Source organism: Anser anser (assembly GCF_964211835.1).
Source record: "Anser anser genome assembly, chromosome: 3".
Lineage (NCBI taxonomy): Eukaryota > Metazoa > Chordata > Aves > Anseriformes > Anatidae > Anser > Anser anser.
The window spans coordinates 64,382,786-64,402,182 of NC_139722.1; the positions used below are offsets into that span (position 1 = coordinate 64,382,786).

The 19,397-nt window shown below is 38.3% G+C and overlaps 1 long non-coding RNA gene across 3 annotated transcripts in view; it reads left to right on the forward strand.

Moving 5' to 3' along the window:
• LOC310896282 overlaps positions 1-19,397 on the forward strand; it is a 56,078-nt gene that overhangs the window by 13,645 nt on the left and 23,036 nt on the right. The window contains exons 2-7 of one of the 3 annotated variants that reach the window (XR_014581343.1): positions 4,848-4,957; positions 6,796-6,917; positions 14,065-14,175; positions 15,404-15,484; positions 15,623-15,693; positions 15,807-18,278. This is a non-coding gene — a long non-coding RNA (uncharacterized lncRNA). Of the gene's footprint in view, positions 1-4,847; positions 4,958-6,795; positions 6,918-14,064; positions 14,176-15,403; positions 18,279-19,397 lie in introns of those variants that run through there. The other 2 variants (XR_014581341.1, XR_014581342.1) reach the window with 2 other exon arrangements.

Sequence of the window (19,397 nt, forward strand, 5' to 3'; positions counted from 1 at the left end):
CCTATAACTAAACATGGATTTTCTTCCTGCTGTTCCGCCTCCCCCCCCCCCGCCCCCTTTTTTTTTTTCTTAAAGTGAAGGAAAACTACATAGAGGTGAAACCAGAAAAAAAGTGCTACCTCTACAATGCAAGGAGCACAGTATGTTAAGGAATGGCTTCCACTTGTCTCAACTTTTCAGGAAAATGATAACATGCATGTACCTACCCATGACACACACAAACCTTCAGAGCTCTGGAGCCTCTCAAAATCTTTTGACACAGCATTTTGTTGAATTTGTTTTGTTTAAGAGTAAAAATCATATTGAGAAGAATGTCCTGAAGGAGAGCGAGATATTCAGTTGGAGCAACTGAAAATAGACCTTGTTCCTTGTTAAGATATTATTTAAAACAATACATGATTAATTCTATTGCATCTTTTATTTGAGATAACTAAGGTTCTGTAAGGAGAGGAGTAGATGGAAACAGGCAATTAAACCACTTGTGGGAAACTCCATAATAAAACATGAAAATTTTAAGTATTCAGCAAGACAGCTATGTTGGAAACTGAGAGTTTCCTTTGAACTTTGTCTTTTAACAGAGAAAGGAGATGGGAAATAAGAGTTCCATCAGGACCTCAAAAGTTCTCTGGTGTGTTTGTACAATTGATAAGGCCAATAATCACTTCCTGATTTTTCATGTTCCTTTCTTTCTGACAAACTCCTGCATAGATATATGGTACAGCAAAAAGTGCCTTTGCTACTACAGTCACCTCCTTCTCTTTTTTATCCAGGAAAAAGACTTTCCTGGATATTTTTGTGTTCAGTTTTTCCCATTCAATACAGTCTCAGGATAAAACGCCTGAAGTCTTCAGCTTCTCAAAATTTGAAATATGTAACAGAATAACATAAAAAGTTGTCTAATGTTATGTGAAGTGTTGTCACAAGACAATTGGCTGAAGTTCTTGACTGCTGCAGTAAGGAATTTTGTTTCTAGGACAGAGCAATTTCCACCTAGGCTGCTATAGGAAATGAACTCCACTAAATTAATCATGGTTCCTGGGATCAGGGTCCCCATTTTTTTTTTTCTCTGAGTCTATGTTAATTCAAATTGGGTGTAGCTAAGAACCAATTTTCTGCAAGCCTTTGTACTATCAAGTCCTCCCAGCCTAAACTGGGACAATAGCCATCTTCCAGGTACAGCTTCAGCTATTCAGGAGAAGGCAAAATATGTTTTTGTTGTGTTCTTTCTTCAAGCTCCAACCCAAATGTCTGAGAGTTAGAAGAGGCTTGGCTCATCCTTCTTTACTAGCCTCTCTGTAGTTGATCTCTTCCCTAATATCCGATGAATTCTCAAACCAATGTGTTCTCTCTGTTGGTTCTTGTAGTATGAATTACAGGAACTTTATGTGTTAAGAAGCAGAGGCTGCTTTACTTCAGTCTCAGTTGCCTCCAGAGAAGAGAAACATGCTCCACTTCTCTGTTAGGTGCTGTACGTGGAAATCTAATGGTCAGAGCTAATATTACTGGGAAAAAAAAAAAAAAAAGAAAGAAAACAGACCAACAGGCTGTCTCAGTCAGGAAGCAACTCGTCGCTTATGCTGTTATTCACCATAATTGCCTCAGCCTGTTGCTACAGCCTGATGGTCCATAATGACCTGTTTCAGGAAAGACATTCCTACCTGTCAACATTATTATTAGCCCTGGAGATGGCGGGTGACATCTGTATGTGTGTAGAGCCAGATATGTAAAAAAGCAAACAGAAAGGGAAAGAGGTAGAAGAATTTAACTTTTATACTTAGTGGAATGGGAGAGACAATTCTCTTGGGATCCTCTTTTAGAGAGCCTTGAGCTTTCTCCTTTCACTTTTTCAAGAGAAAAAAATAAATTCTAAATCAAGTTGCTAAACTAGACATAGAGAAGGTGAAAATGGTCTAGTCACATTTTTCTCCAAAACAGCAGCTGAAATATTTCAGTTTCATGAAAATTTTAAGGGATCTGTTTTGTACTGAAGATATGAGCCATTGTTTAGTAATGAATGCAATCAATAATGCATGTATTAACACAAAATATAAAAGTGAACATACCTGCAGATAAATTCAGAATGGATGTTTACAGTTGGAGAGCCATCTTTACAAATTCTTCCTGAGGTCCTCTTCATAATAAATAAGGTCATGTGGATTTCTTATTCAGTATAAGCTTTAGAATAAAATGTTTTAAGAATTGTGTTATAGGGCTTTTTTTTTAGTTTTGTTTTTAAGTACAGGTAATCAAAGTTGTGGGAGCCTCTTAGCCATACTCAGTCTCAGAGATTTCACCACTTTCTGAGAAATGGCAATATTAAACTTTGCCAAATCACAAGAGGGCTAAGTATTACAGAATAAAGCAGGAGAATATTGATTTGCCGTAGGCATTCTGTTTAAACTCCTACAGTAGGCACCACTTAGAACATTTGAGGATTTCAAATGTTGTTATTCAAAATATAGTGTGTTTTGACTTTATCATGAAAAAGAAAGGATTCTATTTTGTAGGTCTCTGCGGGAAGGGAAGGGAAGGGAAGGGAAGGGAAGGGAAGGGAAGGGAAGGGAAGGGAAGGGAAGGGAAGGGAATGAGAAACTTATGAGAGAATAAAAGAGAGGATAGGAAAGTAAAGAACAGGAGAGGTCTGTATGCTGTCATTTTTTTTCAAATTTATCTTTGGAAGGAAATCTCATTATGACCACAGTTTCTGCTTAATAACTGTATACTCTTTGTCTTATTAGTCACCATTATTTCTCTGTTATTTAATACTGAGATCTCTTTTCCTGTCCTTTTTTTTTTTTGGCTCAGCAGGCTAGAACTGGCAACATTTTTTCCTAATCACAGAAAATAAAAATCTTTCTCATAAAAGTGATTTTGTTTGAATATTGTTTATATAATAACTTCCTTAAAAACAAGCCATCCATAAAATAATATTTTTCTTACACTACTTCATTTCTTAGTACTGAACAAAGCTTTTGAACTTGTTACTATTTATTGGTTGCTTTAGTGTTCCTGTGTTAAATTTAATTAAAAAAAAATCAGAATTTTAAGGATTTTGTTCCTGAAAAGTAAACATATTCTTTCTTGATGTTATAGCACATTTTAAAATAAATATTTAAAAGTTACTCAAAATTAAATTTAAAGCAGAATCCTAGATTGTTTTTAGGAAAGAGTGAGGATAATAAATAATAATTAAACAATACCAAAATCTTGATTTTGTCTTGAAACTATTAATATCCTAGTGGTACATGCTGAAGTTGTACTCTCACGTGTTGGTTTCCCTTCCATGTTTTACCTTTCAATAGGGAAGTGTTATTTACCATGTTTGATGTACTGCTTGTTTTTAAAGATGAAACCATGACCACTGCTTTCTGACCATTCAAGAATATACAAGGGCATAACAAAAATGTACGAGAAGCTTATTTTCATCATGTTTCTGCAGAAATGTGCAGCAAGTAACATCTTTGCTACATACTGTAGCTGAAGGTAGAAAAATAAATATTTAACTCAGTCAAATCTCACTGTCTGTATTTGGGCACAAATCTTAAGCTGAAATCTAGGCTTCTAAAGTCATTATTTAACAGGACTCTAACATACTACTATACTACCTTTGTTATAGTAGTTTTTGCCTTTTTAGGCATTAATTTCAGACAGCAATTTCTATTTTTTTTTTTCCTTTCTATGAAACAGAATTTTAATTAAAAACAACAAACAAACAAACAAACACGTCAGCAGATCAGTTCAAAGAACAGAATAAAGCAGAGGACTGGAGAGAACAGGTCTTCAACTCAAATTTGGACTTTCATGTCATCATCAAGAGATATAAAAATTTTACTGATGTACAGATCTGCTGAACCAAATTCCAGGGTGAATGGTTGGAACTTAAATACCAGAGTCCTTGCCCTAAGATAAATATTTTTCTTCCAGGAAAGACAGGCACAACATTATTTTGTCATTGTTGTGCCACAGCCCTGTGGCCAAAATCTAATACAAATTTAATAGGAAACTAACTTTTATGATTTTTAATATAGTTTGTCGGCTATTTCAGTCATACCAGCAAACAAATTTGTGCTTATTGGCTATTGTAAAGATTTGATGGCAAATGTACTGGTTAGTGGTGGCAGTGGTCTCACTGAAAATTTCCGTATTAAAATTCCTTAATTTTCCTTAATTTTCCTTAATTCATTAATTTTCCTTAATTCATTAATTTTCCTTAATTTCCTTATTTCCTTAAAATTACATTTCCTTAATTTTCCTTAAGTTTCTTACTAAAAAGAAAAAAAAAAAAGTGAAGTGAAGAGTAATTCACATGGAAGTGGTATAAATTTAAATTTCCTAGGACTATTCATAGGAATAAATGTTTTGTTTAGTAGTAAATTCAGGATCAAGGTGAAAAATAATGGTATTGTTTCTATACTTACTTTAAACAAGCACTTAAACTTCCCTGTGGAAATAAAATGTTACAGCCTCAATACTGAGATGTTTCTTAAAGACATGTCACGTTAGATACAGCAGAATAAGCTTGTTTCTTATACAAAAAAAAAAAAAATACATTTTTTTTTTTTCTCTTTAAGACAAGTGGCTTCTTTCTACAGAAAACGTTTCAGTTTAGAATATGGTAACAGTGTTTGAATTGCCCTTCAGGTGCTTTAAACTTTGGTAGTGCCTCAAAAGATTGCCTGATTTAACAAACATGTTAACCATAATTCACCACTGTTTCTGATAATACATTTTCTGTTTACACCAGTTTGAGGTCTATCCAAGTTGGCATATTGGGGTGGGGCAGAGCTCTGTGTGTGTGTATGAAAATACTTAGTTCCTTCCTGCAGTATTGTTTCTTTGTCCTGCAGGGCATTGGTGGTGACTGCCTCCTGCAAGGTGGGCTTCTGCATGTTTCCCAACCTGAACAATGCTCTAATTACCTCCACTCAGGCTTGGAAGTACAGTAAGAGCAATGGAGGTGAATATATATTCTCACATTATTTCCAAAGTACCTGTTAAGCTGTAACAGGAGGAGCAGAGAGTATCGTTAGCTACTCCCGTAAGGTGGGGTGAGGAATATCATGGATGTAATCATGGATATGCGTATATTTACCTTGGTGGCTGTGCAGAACCATGAAGATAGCTCATGCATGCACGTGTTTCCTTGCTTTTATTATGTTCCTTCTGCCATGAACTAGAACCAATTATGTGGTCACTCAATGGAACTTAGCTGCCAGTGTCTCAATAGGACATAATGGCTCAATCTTTTCTTGTCCCAAACTACACACATGAGAGACAAGGATCACAAGTGGAAATAAACAGATCAAATGGCTAGACATTGGCAAGAACAATATCACACCTGGGTTTCCTGACTCTTGTTCTTGCTTCTGCAGACCTGTTCTTCTCAACAATTAAAAACTAGTCCTAGTCTCTCTCTCTCTCTCTCTCTCTCTCTCTGTATGTATGTATGAGACATATGGGAAAGGGGAGAGAGAGAGAGAGAGCGAGCGAGCGAGCAAGGCAACCATAGCAGTTCTTGTAAATATGGATTTAATGTTAACATATAATGCAGAACAGAATAGAATGGGAAGTCGTTGTTAGAAAGTGTCCTGAAATATATGTAACAAACAAGTGTATACAGTAAAAGGTTATGTATTGAAATGCTGCTGACAGAGGAAAGGGAAAGGGGATTAGGTGAGAATTACATTAAGATCATGAACTAGCTAACTGAGATGACACAGGAATAATAACTGAGAAGAAACCAAGACAGAAACACCACAGTGCCACAGTAGTTTATTAACATATGTGAAAGAATTTGTCTGAGCTATTAAGCTACAAAGGGCATGAATCCTCAATTAATTTTTCCATATAGCTTTAGAGGGGCTTCAGGGCTTGTCCAGATCATTAAGATTGCTTTACAGGCTCATAACAAAAAGATTATGAAAAAGACAATTTTCCAAATAATCCAAGACAAATTCAGAGTCAGATCAGGCAAGAAGCAAATATTAATAGCTCCTGAATAAGAAAAGAATTGATACTTTTCCCCCTTCCTGTTCAGAAACAGGTTGAAAATCATAAATGCTTTCAAAACACTTTTTTTTTTTTCCACTTTTTTTTTCTTTTTTTTCTGGCCATAAAAGAGCAACACATTCAGCTACGAGCACTTAAATGGACTACAAAAATAATGCATTTTCATATGGGAGAAAAGGGTATTTTCTTTCTCCATGCACAGTTGTGTTTTGCACAGGTTAACAGCCAACTGAATGTTTTATGTTGCTTTATGTTGTTATATGTAGCAAGTCATGTAAGTGCTCACCATTGACTGAGCCTAGGCTGCATATGCCACTGTTTGACTGCTACATTATAAAAGGACGAAATGATTATTATTTTGAATAGACCTGGGACTCCTACTGTGCATATACTGTGTATATACTGTGCCACAGTTAGTGGCATACACATAAAACTGAGATTGTAGGAATATTCTGTGTCACTATCTTAGTTTATGGTTCAGAGGAAAAACTTCAAAAGAATTTAAGATTTGTTTGAAGTAACCTCTTAAAAAGCAGTGACCTTTGTCATGTAAGAAGACTATTCACAGTTTTCCAATATTTTCTCTGCTATTTAAAGCAAAAGTGTGCCTTTCACACAGTTCTAGGGTACTCTATGACTACTTCAGTCTCAGTGGTTTCAATCCTTCTCTTGTCCATGGATGTTTCTTTTTTTAGTTATAAATAGTATCCATATTATCTTGAGTGTTCACTTGATGTCATCTCCATGTTTAAAAGACTTTGTATTGTAAATGTTTCCCTTCCTCAGCCCTCCCTCATTATTCTTAGACAAGACCTACTGAACTCTGTTGGTATTTTCTGATGAAGGGAATGCATCTGAAGATGGATGCCAGCATAGAATGAGCTTGTATCATATTTCTTCAACACAAGGTAATATGTTTATTTAAGTGTGGGAAACCTTTAATCGCTTATTTTTGCAGATACTTAATGATTGAGCTTGCTGCCTTGGTGTTTTTTTGTTTGTTCATTTGTTTGTACTCTGTGTGTGTGTGTATGTTTATTTGTTTGGTTTTGGCACACAGTAAGTATATGCTTGCTTTTTATCTACAGCAAAGTAAAGCTGTCTTCACAGAGCTTCTGTCCCCCTTCCCATTAGACAGCAGGGTAGTCAGGGCTTCCCGCTTTAGACTTCCTTTGGTGCTCCTGAAGAAAGGTGGTCTGCAGGAAGTGGGAAGAAGACTGCAAACATTTGACTGCCGGTGGTCATTCACATCTGTACAATTTGCTCAGGGTTCATAGCAAAGTTAAAACTGTATCCTGACTTGGGAAGACCATCCCATATCTCAGCCAGAAAGTGGTACTGGGAGTTATTGCTGAAGAGAAGGTAAGGAATTCAGCATATGACATATGGCAGGTGACAAGTTAGTGCTTCCCAAGAAAATAGATTTTCAGTTTAGAAATTTTTTTAAAGAAACTTTTCTCCCAAAAACTACAAGCTGATATACAATGATCATCACCTTGTTATTTTGTAGAATAGTTTCTAGTATGTTTCTCATAGTTCAGGTTCTATATGTTGTAATTATAAACATCTCTTCAGAAGAATAGTACTATCAACAAACTTTACTGTTTACAAAGAAAACAAACAGAAAATATGAAAAGACAAAAGAAATATTGAAAAAAAAAAAACCCACAACATATATATACCAATAACCAGGGAAGTTGTTTGGGTTTTCCATTCATATTTATGAAATTCTTCATAACTACACTCCTTTGAATTTCTCTGTCATGGTATTATTTCATTAACAACTGAACCTGGTCAAGGCTTAGTGAATCACTGGAGAAAATGGAAAATTTATCAATTATATTTTTTTTTAAGCTCACAAACTGCATGCTAAATTTGTGCATATTAATTTTTGTTCTGAGGTTTGAGGTTTGCTCAGAGACATTAAAATGTCAGAAAGAGCTGCTGTTGTTTTCTCAGCCTTCTTTTTGTTCAGTTAAAATCAAAAACACAGTACTTTTGAAGTTGAAGCATATTATGTTAGCTTATGGCATATTATTTCTTGTATGACAGAACACTAGCAAAGTGACTAATGCTTGCACTACATTTTAATATATTTGCACTGATTTTGCCAATAATACAAATTATATTCACATATCTCTAATTATAATGTACCTAAATCAAGTGTAATCTGTCTTTTTCTTTTCCAGTGTACTTCCAAAGAAAAAACAATTTTTAACTTCAAACTGTTTTGTATGGCCTAATGTAAGCATTTGCAGAATGAATTAATGAAAACATCTTTGCCATTTCATGCATGAGTCTAAACATCTAATATTTGCTTTTGTGCTCTATATCAAGTCAAAGACTCATAGTTAACTTATTCTTGAGAGCTGTGAAGCATGTATTTTATCACATTAGTTTCTGATAAAGTTCAATCCTGGTTTTCAGTCCTGTTATCTTTATTTGTATCCATAGGACTAAGCTTTTACACTTATTCTTACACTTTATGTGGCTGTACAATCTATGGAAAAAGCCACAAGGGCTGGGAAGAAAATGATCCTTTCTTTCTGTAATACAGTTACCAATACTGTATGCAGATCCTGTGGCTGCTATAGAAAATAGGCAGTGGGTGTATATAAATGTGGACTTCCCTGTCATGATGCTAAACACATACCTACTTACAGTCTCCTGGCTATGATCTCAAGATCACAGAACTAGTATCCTCTTTAGTTGTGAAAGCAGGACAGATTTTGATCAAAACCTCTCAGTAAGAAGGGTCAAAATTTTGAGCAGAAAATGGAAAGAAATAGACAGAATCACAGAATGGTTGAGGTTAGAAAGGACCTCTAGAGATCATGGTATCCAGAAAGGTTTCAAGTACCTCCAGAGAAGGAGACTCTACAGCCTCTCTGGGCTACCTGTTCCAGTGCTCTGTCACCCTCACTGTAAAGAAGTGTTTTCTCATACTCATATGGAAATTTAAAACATTTAAAGAGCACTTCTTCCAAGCTCAGGATTGGTACATCTCGAAGAGTAGGCAATCAGGGAAGGGGGGCAGGAAACCTGTGTGGATGAGCAAGGAGCTCATCAACAAGATCAAAAGGAAGAGGAAGGCCCATGAAATGTGGAAAAAAGGCCTGTCCTCTAGGGAGGAGTATAGGAGTGTTGTCAGGGCCTGCAGGGACACGACAAGGAAAGCTAAAGCCCACCTGGAGGTGAAGCTTGCAAAAGAGATAAAGGATAACAAGTTTTTTTTTTAAAGTATGTAAACAGTAAAAGAAAGACTAAAGATAATGTGGGTCCCCTGCTGAACAAGGGGGGTGTCCTGGTAATGGGGGATGCTGAGAAGGTGGAGATACTGAATGCCTTCTTTGCTTCAGTCTTTGCTTCAAAGATTCTCCCCCAGGACTCCTGGACCCTGGAGGGAAGAGAAAGAGTCTGGGAAGTGCAGATCTCCCCCCTGGTTGACGAGGGAGTGGTTCGGGAGCATCTCTGTGCACTCAACACACATAAATCCATGGGCCCCAATGGGATGCAACGATGTGTGCTGAGGGAGTTAGTGGAGGTGATCGCCAAACTGCTCTCTATCATCTTTGAAGGGTCTTGGATAACAGGAGAGGTGCCTGAAGGCACCTCACTGGAGGAAAGCCAATGTCACTTCAAGAAGGGCAAGAAGGAGGATCTGGGAAACTACAGGCCAGTCAGTCTTACCTCTGTCCCTGGAAAGGTGTTGGAACAGCTTGTTCTGGATGCCATCTCCAAGCAAGTGGAAGAGAATGTTATGAGGAGTAGTCAGCATGGATTCACCAAGGGGAAATCATGTTCGACCAACCTCGTAGCCTTCTATGATGGCATCACCAGCTGGGTAAATGGGGGAGAGCAGTGGATGTCATCTACCTTGACTTTAACTAGGCTTTTTATACTGTCTCCCAAGACATCCTGCTAGCAAAGCTGAAAAAGTGTGGGATAGACGAGTGGACAGTAAGGTAGGTTGAGAACTGGCTGACTGGCCAAGCTCAGAGTGTGGTGATCGGTGGCGCAGATTCTGGCTGGAGATCTGTGACTAGCAGTATTCCCCAGGGGTCGGTGCTGGGTCCGGTCTTGTTCAGCATCTTCACCTACGACCTTGATGAGAGAATAGTGTCCACCCTCAGCAAGTACACCAACGATACAAAGCTGGTAGGAGTGGCCAACATGCCAGAAGGCTGTGCTGCCATTCAGCAAGACCTGGACTGGCTGGAGAAATGGGCAGGAAGAAACCAAATGAGGTTTAACAAAAGTGTAGAGTCCTGCACCTGGGAAGGAACAACTACATGTATCAGTACAAGCTGGGGGATGACCTGCTGGAGAGGAGCACTGTAAAGAAGGACCTGAGGGTCCTGGTGGATGACAGGTTGACCATGAGCCAGCAGTGTGCCCTGGTGGCCAAGAAGGCCAATGGGATCCTGGCGTGCATAAAAAAGAGCATGGCCAGCAGGTCAAGGGAGGTGATCCTCCCCCTCTACTCTGCCCTGGTCAGGCCTCACCTGGAGTACTGTGTCCAGTTCTGGGCTCCCCAGTACAAAAAAAGACAGGGATCTCCTGGAAAGAGTCCAGAAGAGGGCAACAAAGATGATACGAGGCCTGGAGCATCTTCCCTATGAGGAAAGACTGAAGAGACCTGGGCCTGTTCAGCCTTGAGAAGAGAAGACTGAGAGGGGATCTTATCAATGTTTACAAATATCTTAAGTGTGGGAGACAGAGGGATTTGGCCAACCTCTTTTCAGTGGTTTGTGGGGACAGGACAAGGCCCAATGGCCACAAAATGGATCACAGGAAGTTCCACACCAATGTGTGAAAGAACTTCATGGTGAGGGTGATGGAGCACTGAAACAGGCTGCCCAGGGAGGTTGTTGAGTCTCCTTCTCTGGAGATATTCAAGGGCCGTCTGGACACCTACCTGGGCAACCTGCTCTACAGAACTTGCTTTGGCAGGGGGGCTGGACCGATGATCTCTTGAGGCCCCTTCCAACCCCTACAATTCTGTGATTCTGTGATTCTGTGAAATTCATGTTTTTCAGTCTGTGCCTGTTGCCTCTTGTCCTGTCACTGGACTCCACGAAAATGAGGATGACCCTATCCTCTTGACACTGTCCCTTCAGATATTTATACACATTGATAAGATCCCCTCAGTCTTCTTTTCTCCATGCTAAACAGGCTGAATTCTTTCAGCCTCTCTTCATATGACAGAAGCTCCAATCACCTAATCATTTTAGTAGTCCTCCTCTGGACTCACTCCAGTAGTTCCATGTCCCCCTTGTGCTGAGGAGCCCAGAACTACACATAATACCCCAGGTGTGGCCTCACCAGGGCTGAGCAGAGGAGGAGGATCACCTCCCTCGACCTGCTGGCAACAGACCTCTGAATCTACCACAGGATACTGTTGGCCTTTTTGGCCACAAGGGCACATTGCTGGCCCATGGTTAACCTGTTGTCCACCAGGACTCCCAGGTCCTTCTCTGCAGAGCTGCTCTCCAGCAGGTCAACCCCCAGACTGTACTGGTTCAGGGGGTTATTCCTCCCTGGGTGCAGGACCCTGCACTTGCCTTTGTAGAACTTCATGAGGTTCCTCACCACCCCACTCTCCAGGCCTGTCCAGGTCCCTCTGAGTGGCAGCACAGCTCTCTTCTATATCAACCATTCCTCCAGTTTTGTGTCATCAGCAGACTTACTCTTTGTTCCATTATCCAGGTCATTGATGAGTAAGTTAAACAAGACTGGACCCAGTACTGACCCCTGGAGGAAATCACTAGCTAAAGGCCTCCAACTGAACTCTGCACTGCTTGCTGATCACAATCCTCTGAGCTCTGCCAGCCTGCTCTCTGAGTCTCAGCTCAATCCATGTCAGTGTAGATGAGTATCTATCCTGCATTTCCTGAGCTTGTCTATGAGGATGTTATGGGAAACAGTATCAAAAGCCTTGCTGAATTCAAAGTAGACAACATCCACTGCTCTGTCCTCATCTACTCATCCAGTCATTCCATCACAGAAGGCTATCAGATTGGTTAAGCATGATTTCCTCTTCGTGAATCCATGCTGACTACTCCTGATCACCTTCTTACTCTCCACATGCTTGAAGATGACATCCAGGATGAGCTGTTTCATCACCTTTCTAGGTATGGAGGTGAAGCTGACTGGCCCGGAGTTACCTGGGTCTTCCTTCTTGTCCTTTTTGAAGACTGGAGCGATATTGGCTTTCTTCCATCCCTCAGCCACCTCTCCTGTTCTCCACAGCCTGTCAAAGATGATGTAGAGTGTCAAAGCAATAACATCTGCCAGCTCCCTCAGCACCCACTGGTGCATCCCATCTAGGCCCATGGATCTACGGGTGTCAGTTTTGCCTGAATGATCTCTTACCTAATCCTCCTCGACCAAGAGAAAGTCCTCCTTTCTCCAGAATTTCTCTCTTGTACAAAGGCTCTGAGATTCCTGAGTGCTGGTCTTAACACTGAAGGTTGAAGCAAAGAAAGCAGACTTTTTTCCTGCTGTTGGAAGAAAACAGTTCACACAACTATCTCTTCTTAATATTCTCTATACAAAGAAGATACTGAATTATCAGTAAACTGTAGCTTGTTCTGAGTCTTTGTAAGCAATAGAAGTTTCAAACTCATGAAAACACTGTTAAGGAAAATAGAAATCCAAATGAAAGTCAGGCATTTAAAAGCTTATTTTATTCTAAGTTTTATGGGTGGTCTGTTATGGGAACAGGTATTTTGGGCATATACCAGCATTATCTTGTTTTTGTCTAGTTTTATTTGTATATATGTATTCATATGCAAATACACATGCATATATACTTTTGTAGTAATCAGTGGGCTGACACACAAAGCACTATAAATAATATCAGCACTTTGTTAGATACGAACTACTGAAATATTTACAGCTCGGTTTTGACTACACAGTTGAAGAATACTGAAAAACTCCGTGTGATCTTGAAAAACATTATTAATTATAACCACAAGACAAGTTTCTATATGACATTACAATGCACTGCGGGTTGTTAAATAGTTGATGGGCACTTAAAAAAAAAAAAAAAAGATTAATGAGCAGCAAATACTGAATAAATGGACTGTACTTTGATTCCAAATCTCAGTTTACACTTAGGATATACTGTAATAATCTAAACTTGTCATGCAGCCATGAAAGTGCTAAAAGCTTTCAAAAATAAACATATCCAGATGACAGAAGCCACTTTACTCTGAGGGTAATGGATCTCAGTATTAAATACAGTAACATATCTATGATAAAACATATGGAATATATTTTCAAAACCAATCACAGTGCATTGTCTAAAGGTGTGTAAGCAAGATATAAATATCTCAGTCTTGTTAGATGAACTTTTACAGACTCAGGGCTACAGTTACAGAATCACAGAATCATAGAATGGTCAAGGTTGGAAGGGACCTCTGAAGATCATTTAGTCCAACCCTCCTGCCAAGCAGGATTACCTTGAGCACATTGCATAGGATGGCATCCAGAAGGGTTTCAAATATCTCCAGAGAAGGAGACTCCACAGCCTCTCTGGGCAACCTGTTCCAGTGCTCTGTCACCTTCACTGTGAAGAAGTGTTTTCTCATATTATTGTGTTTCAGTCTGTACCCATTGCCACTATTGCTGGGCACAACTGAAAAGAAACTGGTCTCATCCTCTGACACTATTCCTTCAGATATTTATACACACTGATGAGGTTTCCCCTCAGTCTTCTCTTTTCCAGGCTAAACAGGCCCATCTCTCTCTGCCTGTCCTCATACACAGGTGGACACAATACTCCAGGTGTGGCCTCACCAGGGCTGAGTAGAGGGGGAGGATCCTTGACCTGCTGGCAACACTTCTCTGAATGCACCCTCTTAACACAGTTATTGCCTCTGTGTAAGCGTAAACATTTGTGTTTATAAGGAGGATACTCACATCTGAACAAATTGTAAGCTCTCTAAGAATGTTCTTTGGGAATTTAGTTTAAATTGTTTTCTTGAACTGTTGTATAAGGAATTGTTCTAACCTTGTTTCTTGTATATTTTTGTGTTTTACTATTAATAGGAATCCCATACCTAGAGTGAAAGGAGTGTATCCATTTGCCTCTCTTCAGGTGGGCTCTGCTCCTGCTAGAAGCACTATTTCTTTGGATACAGATTCTCAGGTTGTTTCTGGGTACGTGCTCACTTCTGACCCAAGCAAAATCACACTCAGAATGTTCTAGTGATTTTAATTGTTCACTCTTCACTTTGTTATGATTTCATCATCTTTATATTTAAACTGCTGTACTTCTCTGAAAAGTGGCTAGGTAAAAATAGTTCTACTTAACACAGCTCTACTTCCTCTGGGTATTTGGAGCTGCTGACCAACATAAAGGTATTTTCAGATTTACTCCTTTTAGCCCTGCAGAATTAACACAAGTAAGATTGTGATATGAGAGAATGCATTTATTTCATAGATCCACTGAAAATTTTTCAGTTACTTTTCAGTTAAGTCATTTCAATCAGGACTAAAAGTAAAGAAGGAAAGCCGTCTTTGATCAAGAATAGAGTATGGAACTACTCTGAACTAGCATACATTAATATAGAGTACCAATGTTAAAATTGCTCTTAGCTTCTCCGTGCTCCCTACGATGTGATTACTAATGGCTTGATGGCTCAGATAATTTTTTATTATAAGAATTCTCCTTTAGTCAGAGTCTTTGGGGTTAGGTCCTTGCTGTTACTGTCTGCAGATTGAAAAATCTGCTAAACAGACTCTTCCAGCTCTTCCAGTTAACCCTGTCTGAGTTATAAATGGGAGCCTCTGTCAGTCTTTTGGTCACCCTATATTTGGAAAGTGTTCCTCTCTGAGCAGCTGGATTCTTCATTTTGCGTATCTGTTTTGCACTTTAGGATCCTCAGTCATGTCCTCAATTAAGTTAAATTGAGAAAGCTGTCTTAATTTCACTGAATGATTGGCCCAAGTTGCTACATTTTTATATACTTGTTACCATGGTACTCAGTCAGGTAATATTAAGTAAAGTCTGAATGTTGTTGGAGAGAAGCAATATGTTAAGAGAAATAAATTGTAAAGATCTAACTTGTTCAAGTTCCAGGGAAACTTCAGAAGTACTTGACATTCAATGTTAAGCTTTCAGTTGCAGGATCCATATTTGTTCAAATCAGGATAAGCACTCTAGGGAACTGAACACATGATTTTTAATAGCAGACTTACTGCTATACCTGCCATTTCTCTTTCTGCAAAGTAGTCTTTAAAAAATAAAACCAAACCCAAAAATCACAGTTATTGTAGAAATAATATATATAACAGTCAGGACACTCTTTTTCCATGTCCTTTATTTGTAAGTAAACAAAATATATTTTTATATTTCCTAATCTGCTAATGCTTTGTGGTGTCATAGGTCATGGAAACTGCAGCAGTGCCCAAGCATCAAATACTGTGGTGGACCATGAGTAAGATCAACTAGAAATTTCTTGTACATGTAAGCAAGACTCCTTTTGCTCTGCCATCATTAAGACAAAGACACTTGTTTGGGGAAGATAATGAAAAAATATCTTCTCCCCATAAACCTGGATGAATAACTTTTTTCTCTCTGTTGCTGTGGGTGGATGATTCACAGAACTATCTTTCAAGGCATATATTGAAAACTTTGCTGCACTGGAATACTTAAAAGTGTCAGCATGTTTCTAGGTAAGTGCAGGATGAGCACCAAGAAAATCCACTGCAAAGGCAGTGATTAGAAATATGTCTACAGATTGGAGTGAATTTTTAATGACAATGTACTTCTGTCAAACATTTTACAGGATCCTCTTTGGAAATTTACACTATTCAAGAACACTGAGTATCTTAAGTTTTAAAACAGAAGTGCATACAAAATCATATGTCTAACATCTCCTTGGACCCTAATATCACTGAAAATAACACAAGTTTTAGCAATCACAGCTGATGATACAGTAGAGTGGAGAAAAAGACATACAGTACAGTAAAGAAAGCACAGGAGCTAGGAGAAAAATGACACTGAAGATCTGACCACAAAAACAATCACAAAATGCACAAATGGGCATTCCTCCCATACAGCCTTTCTCCTTCCCACACTCTAGACCTATATATCAAGACCATGTAGTTATGGTAGTTTAAAAAGAAACCAAAATCAAACCAAAACAAAAAAAAATAATAAAACTAAAGACTACTCAAGTATATGATATATCTCTCTCAAATAGATTTGCACTATATAGCAATTTCTTCTGAGGGAATGAGAATCAAAAAGGAAAAATGAAATGAGAAGGAAATGAAGATAAGTAATTGGAGGGAAAAAAATAGATGTCATGAATTGAAAATTAGCTTTTCTTTGAGGTGCTGACTCAGATGCATAGCTTTCCATAAAAGCTATAGTAAGAATAAAAATAGACCAGAATTTTAGTTATGAATAATAATAAAAAAGACTTTTATTTGCTTCATGTGCTTCAGAAATACCCAATTCTTCAGTTTATGAATAGGAAAATAGAAAATCTGTGCTATTCTTCTTTCAGATTTTGAGACTTAGTCTCATATATGAAACCTGAAAATAGAAAATGAGACATATCAATATCTAGCTCGCTTTACTCCTTCTTTACTTATAATCATTCAGATGGATAGCAAAATAAATAAAATTTGAATGAAAACTGGGATGTTACCTATAGTCATTTTTATACCAATGATCAAATGTATAAGTACCAGACCCTTTCTTCAGGATTCATTTAAGAAATTTATCCAAAAAAAAAATTAAAAAAAAATACCAGTGCACATGGATGGTAAAGAAAATAATCAAATACATTGCTAACATAAGGAGTTGGGCAGTAGTAAATTGGTATCTTTTGCTGTTGTCTTCAGAATGTCAGGATTTCTTATACTGTCTGTGAAATATATTTTGAGAATTTGTTTCTTCATTTCCAGTTTCTGAATGTTCTCTTCTGAGAGTTCACTAGCATTCTTCAATCGTCGCTCCAGCTCTTTCTCCATTACTGTGCAGAATTCTTTTTTATCTTTAATCCACAATATTCTTTGTCACTTTTACCATCCTAATCACAGATCCTGTTACACAAAGGATGTTGGGACAGATTCACCTGCACAGAGGGATATTAGCAGGGCTCATAGCTGATGGCACACAAAGACTGTCAGTGGTGAAAGTTACAAAGAGAGAGAGAGAGATGGAGGGAGCAAGAGAGGAAGGAAGGGAGAAAGAGAAGAGGAAGAGAATAGAGAAAAAATAAAAGTGAAAAAGAGAAAATAGAGAAAAGAGAAAGAAAAACTCTCCCTAGTAGCTAATCAGAAAGAGCAGTGATGGGTCCAGTGACAGAGCAAAGAAGACCATCCTCATTTGTGTGTCCTTTCCTGTCTGGTTGGTGTTGATGGCTAAGGCACTAGAGTACCGAAGGACCTATGCAACAGTCCTTTGCCATTCTTACAAAAATATTTAAACGCCTTCATGTCAGAAGTTTGGTCATTCTCACAACTGCTCACCCAAAGGGTTAACTGCTCCAGAAGAGAGACTTTTCCTTCCTAGTGGCTCCCAGGAAGGCCTGCCTTCAGGAGTCTTCAAGACCGCAAGTAAGACTATAGAAAAGGTCAAGAGAGCTGGGGCTGTTCAGCCTACAGAAGCGAAGGCTCTGGGGGGACCTCATTGCAACCCTTTAGTACTTAAAGTAGACTTATAAAAAAGATGGGGAGCAACTCTTTGCTCAATTAGATAATGACAGGATGAGAGGGAATGGTTTTAAACAGAAGGAGTGGAGATTTAGATTAGAGGTTAGGGGGAAATTCTTTACTCAGAGGGTGGTGAGGCACTGGAACAGAGAAGTTGTGGATGTCCCATCCCTGGAGGTGATCAAGACAAGGTTAGATAAAGAAAGCCCTTAGCAACCTGATCTAGTGGGTGGCATCCCTACCTATGGCAGGGGAGTTGGAAATAGATGATCTATGAGGTCCCTTCCAACCTAAGCCATTCTATGATTTGGTCCTGTTGACGAAGACCCCTAAGGTCTGGTAAAGCAGAATATCTTCCATCTGTTGTTGACTTTGCTCACTTTCTGGTGCTTCTGTGATAGATGTTTTAAAGTAGTTTTTTTCCCCATAGCATATTTTTATTGTACCAGAGATTACAGACTGATTTCCATTGTAGCAACACAGTTCTATTGTGTTAGGTGCAGTGTGAACACAAATAGAGATGATTTTCTTAAATTATTCAGAAAGATTAGTCAAAAAAAAAAACATGGCTTGCAAGTTTACTTAAAGTTATATACCCTATTTCATCCCTTCTTTGCAGATGGTTATGAAATAATGTCTTCCTTTGAAATGGAATCAATGTTGGATATGATGAGGCAAACACTTTCTTCCTGACATTTCTCATTTCTTTAAAATATCATTGCGGGGGGTGGGGGGGGGGGGGGCGGGTAGGAGAAGAGAAAAGAAAAATAAAATCAAAGTGCTAATTGAATAAAGTGAGAAATGCTGTAGTGTTCTAAAGTTCTGATATTATCTGGTAAGTGGGGGTAGCTTTTTCACTGATTGTTCTTTTCTTTTCAGTACGTGTATTTTTTAAAGGATATCCAGTATAGCTGGATATTACATTGTCAACAAATCAGTCATTCACTGGGAAACACAACTCAGAGTCAAATATACCAAATTGTTATTGTACCAACTAAGAGTGACAGAGCATTCTGAAATGTGAAAACAGCTTATAAGCATTTGCCATAAAAATCCAGTTAGTCAAAGTCGCTTTTCCCTACAAGTAAGGTGTTGGAACACTGCGAAATAGCAGTTCTATTTTTGGCTGACTCAGAGAAGGGATTTGAATTAATGTATCCTGCCCAGAAGAACACCTGAAAAAGCAGGCCACATAGTCATTTTTATGCTTTGCTCTTGTCCAATGAATATTTAAATAGTCTGTACAGAATATCATGAGTCTGACAGAAAAGGCTGAGGAAGAGCTACATCTACCAAAATATATGGTACTGCTTTAGTAAACTTTGTGTCCTGTAAATGGTCAGATCCTTACACAAGAAAGGTCTTGACCCCATGTATTTCATACTTTTAACTGAATTCTCTGAGCACAAGATTATTAGATAAAAATGTAAAATCATGATACATGTTACTATCTGAAATGTGGCTTCTCTGCTTCTTATTTCAAATATACTGAAATAAAATATGCTGCTTAAGACTGAACAAAATATTTTGCATGAACCCCAAGTGACTGGGTTTGTTTTCAAGAAAAAGGAAAAAGAAATCTAACTGCCTGAATGACAAAAAAAAAAAAAGACCCCAAATTAAATATTTATATTTTAATCCAGCCTTGAGATAAAAGGATACATCTCTTGAATGGCTCTAATACATAGGTCTGATTTAAAGAGCTGCTGACT